Source organism: Montipora capricornis, chromosome 1 (genome assembly GCF_036669925.1).
Source record: "Montipora capricornis isolate CH-2021 chromosome 1, ASM3666992v2, whole genome shotgun sequence".
Lineage (NCBI taxonomy): Eukaryota > Metazoa > Cnidaria > Anthozoa > Scleractinia > Acroporidae > Montipora > Montipora capricornis.
Window position 1 is genome coordinate 3,170,589 of NC_090883.1, and position 5,000 is coordinate 3,175,588.

Below are 5,000 nucleotides of genomic sequence, written 5' to 3' on the forward strand. Positions count from 1 at the left end.
TGAGCTCTCAACTCCCAATGGGCCTTCTTTCTTTTCAATTAGCAATGATGGCGGATTATGCAAATTCAACTCAGTTTCTTCAGGAATATAGACCTCTTTCATAATGGCGGCCAAATAAAATATTCTTTTGTTTTAATGCTAATAAGCCCTACTAGCCTCGCTACGACAAGCACTTCTCAAAAGAATGTTTGTTTCAAAATGAGGGCAGTAGGTCTAATTAACATTAAAACAAAAGAATGAAAAAGTGGTCGCCATTTATGAAATTAGTCTACTATTCACTTCACAAATGGCTTCGCAACGCTGTTCTTGACCTCTTCTCACCCCAACTGAAGACCTTAGACAGCAATGACCAATTGTCTGGATATTTATCATTTTATTTATTTGTACTAACTCTGCACAGTCTTCAGATAAAGAAAAAAACAATTTGAAATTAGTTTTGTTGGAAAGCCGATAATATTTCTTTAATTGGTTTCTGGTTAACCCAATTTATTGCTACGACTTACTAGTGCGAAGATTGTTTACATTACTTTTCGTTTCTGAGGAAACCAAAAATAAGTATTATACAAAAATTAGGTTTATCAACGGAGTTGATAATGTAAATTGACCACCGTACAGAGCGAATCGCTCTGACGAAGGGCTAACGCTCGAAACGTCAGCTTTTAGAATCTCTGTACGGTGGTCAATTTACATTATCAACTCCGTTGATAAACCTAATTTTTGTATACTACTTCCCCACCGACGCAGCACCACAGTTTCTTTAGAAACTACCCCTTCATTCAAAAATAAGTATTGTTTCGTTTTCGGAGTGAGCAGCTCTTGGAATTATGAGAAAGATGCCGCATTCGAGCTCGATCTCTTAGACTCCTTCTTCCATTGTAGGAGTTACAAGGTGTACCTATTGGATTCCTAGGCATTTGCCTTTTTTCGATTTTTATTTTCGACAATACTCCTGGGAAAATGCAGTTTCAACGCCTTCAATACTACCCAACCCAGTGCCCTCTGTTTCTGTGTAACTTGTACCAAAGGCAACCCAGATTACGCTGACGGAGCGTCTAGTTTATTACATTAAACTAATAAATTACATTTTCATTCCTCCAGCCGTCCCTAAAGGAGAGTCTTCGGAGTTCATCTGTTCTTCAGTCATTTGATGTCTTTATTGCATGCACCGAGAGCTTTTGCAATTCTCGGTCGTTGCCTTAGACTTGCGAAGCATTCTCTCGGACCTTGGAAAATAAGTCCTCTGGCACTCAGGACAGCACCTGCAGCAAACAATGTCATTAAGAGCAATGTAAGACAAATCTTCAAAAACGAACTAACATCCTCTTGCGAGGGTAACCCGTCTAGTTCTTCGCCCACAAGTTAGGTTTACCAGGTTTACTAGTTTCAGCACATGGACTCAATAGGCCATTTCCGAGTTCATGTCTACCTCTTCTTCAAAGCGAGTCTAAGTGCTATGTTTTTGTTGTGAAAATTAGTTTTCATTCATATGTAAAGTAGAACTAATTACTATCAAAAAAACTTCGCACTTAGACTCGTTTTGAAGAGGAGGCAGACATGAACTCGGAAATGGCCTATTTGCCTACTGTCTGTTTTGCTGTTTTGTGTTCTCATCAATCAGTAGTCCATTAAGAAGATCACGCCAAGCAACCAACTTTGCTGAAGGAAAGGCCAGACCACAACACCGGGAAATCTGTGCCCTACTCTGTTCGAAGAGTGTGTGGGATCTTAAGGTGGCTGGAACCAGTTTCACCAATTTAAAAGGCCTTCTTATTAAAGGAGTTATAACTACTATACTGTATGACCTAACAGCATATGTTATGATATCATTATCATATGAACAACAATCATTGCTTGACAAAATGCGCCCGCTATTGTGACGCAATAGGTTGGCATGGCAACATGAAAGCAAAAACACGCTATATCTCGTCTTTACTTCCTTATATTTCAAAAATGAAGTCGCTGACCCCCATTTTTTTATTGTAGAAAGTAATTAGCTATGTGAGACAGAACTATCAGTAAAGTTTCAAAAAATACATGGTAGCCAATTCAGAAGATGCTCAAGTAACTTGGACGATTTTTTCAACTTTCAATTAATTCTATTGCGCAGTTCAAATGAGAGCGACTTCATACATGTAATCTAAAAATCATGGCCCGGGTGCCAGTTAAAATTATTGTTTTTTTTTTTTTTTTTGTAAACTTATCACTTTTTGTGGCAGTAAATTCCGCAAAATCCGCTCACAATTTCTTCTTTTATTAGTTTCTTCTCTCCTTCTGCCTTCCATCCGATTTTCATGTTGTTTCCGTCCAGAATTGATCCACGGGGGAAGGTATTCCTTCCCCCCGCCACAGCCTTCTCGCAGCTTCGCTGCTCGAGATCTCTCGCTTTTTGCAGATCTCTCGCGTTCCACCAGCCTCGTTCCAAGTCGTCCTCGCGTGAATTAAACGTGACGTCACAGGTCGAGTGGATCGGGAAGACTCCCCGAGGACGCCTTAAGCTCTCGCGCTTCTTGCGATTAAGCGCTTAAAGGCATCGGAACGAAGCTGGCGTTCCGCAACGTCAGAACCACCATCAACGCAGGCTACCTCTTGCTCTGAAAGCCGCGCACCAACCAACTGAGCTACGCCAGCTCCTAAAGGGGGTTTTATATCCCGGACACTCCCTACTATTCCCTCTCTGTCCGTTATTTCCTCTCGTTCAAAACAGATCGTCGTCTTTACACTTTTACGAGAGGGTGTAGTAAATTTTGACTGACAGGCGGCTTTTCTTAACCTTTTATCAGCCAATCAGGAAAGATAGTTTCCCCGTCCGCTGGCGCACGGGGGTATCGAAAATGTCAGTGTTGTGAGATTGATTGCATGCGGTTTCTCGCTCTTCCTCCTCGCCCGTGTCCCTTTGCTTTCTCTTTTTCCTTCAGTCCTGGTATTCGCGAGGCGAAACATTCAAACGATCACTTGAGTCAACCCCCGGTGGAAAGAATACAGGCGCCCCGAGATGATAAGTAGGGAGGGAGGAGATGATCAGTAGGTCGAGGGAGGTCATTGGTTACCCCCAATTTTCTTTTTGGATACCAAGAGCACTTGCTAAGTTCTGGTTTTTCCACATAGTTTTAAACCACTCAATAGGAAACCGGCGGGAGTATTTCTAGATGCGCAGAACGTATGTGCAATAACAAAAGTAGGCACCGTCCTTAACGTGACTCCGGAGAGCTTATCAAAGAAACAGGGGCGTGGGTAAATTCGTCATCAGTGTCCGTGCTTTTGGAGTCTCGAGGCCTTTTCGAAGATGTTATTGTAAGCCCGGATACTAAATATTCACAAATATATTTATTTGAGAATTGCATAGAATCAAAATATTATACGCTTAAGCAGATGGGCCATATGTTCAAAAATAATAGGTCATAATAGGAAAAATGGATTTACTCTTTTCCAATGCAATTTACGCAATCTGCGGTGGCTTCAAAGAGTTGACGCGATTCGGGCAGAGCCTCCTTTTTTCCTCCTCAGTAAAGAAAAAGACAAAAGGAGGCTCTGCTCGAAGGATGTCCAAAATCTTGAATTTCCAAAATCTTGAATTCAGGATTTTGGAGGTTGTTCAAACAAAAAAGGCAAACAAAAAAATAAGGGAAAAAAAATCCCGTTACGCGGTTTTTCATTAGGCCGTTACTCCGTTACCCGTTACGCTGTTATGAGTTTTACTAACACCATCTTTAATGTTTTGTTCGACGTTGTCATGCCACTGATAACTAAAGCGACTCGTATTACTGATCACACTAAAATTCTGATTGATCACTGATATTTCCACTAAGATGTGACATCATTAAAATAACTAAATCCGGTTAAATCCTGTGTTTTGTTCAATCAAAAATAACATCTCAACGACGTTTTAATTCAGACCTTTTCCTCAGGGACTTGGAGACTACGGACTTGTCTTCAATTCTATCGTTGATAATGATGTAAATATGAGTATGAACAGATTAGTTGCATTACTTGTTAGTGTCACTGATAAACATGCACCTATTCGCAAAGTAACAGGCAAAAAGAAGAAATTATTAACCATGGATAACTACCGCGATTTTGCGGGCTTCCATTAAACGAAGACAAAACTGTATTCCAAACACACTACCTAACTAAATGATATTGCCAAAGTCAAATACTATAAATGCTATAATAACAAATTAAATAAGATTTAAAAAGCAGCGAAACGCAACTACTTCAAAGCTCAATTTGAATTGAATAAACGCCAATTAATTGGAGCTTTGACAAACAAAACAAATATCTATAAGAATAAACCATATACTGATCAACTGAATATCTGTAATTTACTTAATACATACTTTATCAATGTTGAATGTGATTTGGCATCAGAATTACCTATACACAATACTAAGCTTCATGTTTGTGGAATCCTAGTGCATGAAGTCCACGACACCATTATGAGATTAAATATAAACAAAGCTACAGCTGGTATACCCAGAAGATGCATTAAATTAGCAAGTAGTTGTATTTCTGAGCCACAATCCAAACTTTTCAACCAATCATCACTCCAAGGCATAGTACCTGACATTTTAAAATTTAACAAGTTATGTCTGTAGACGAAGGTGGTGCTACTACCGACCCAGCGAATTATCCTCCTTTTCAAATATTTGAAAAATTAGTTTACAAACAGCTTTTTGGTTATATAAAAAAAACAAGCTTTTTTATTTCCCTGTCAATTTGGTCTTCGATAGGACCTCTCAACTGCTCAAGCTATCTTAGAAATTTCCGACAATCTTAAGAAAGCTATTGACCAAAAGTCTCTACATGCACCTGTGGAGTATTTTTAGACTTCTGAAAAGTGTTTGATACAGTCAATCACCAGATTTTATTAAATAAATTAGAGGCCTATGGAATAAGAGGGATTCCCTACCTGACAGACAGCAATGTGTTGCCGTTAGGTAATACGGAATTTACAAAACGAACAATGATTGGTGGAATCACAAGGCAGTTCACTTGGTCCATTA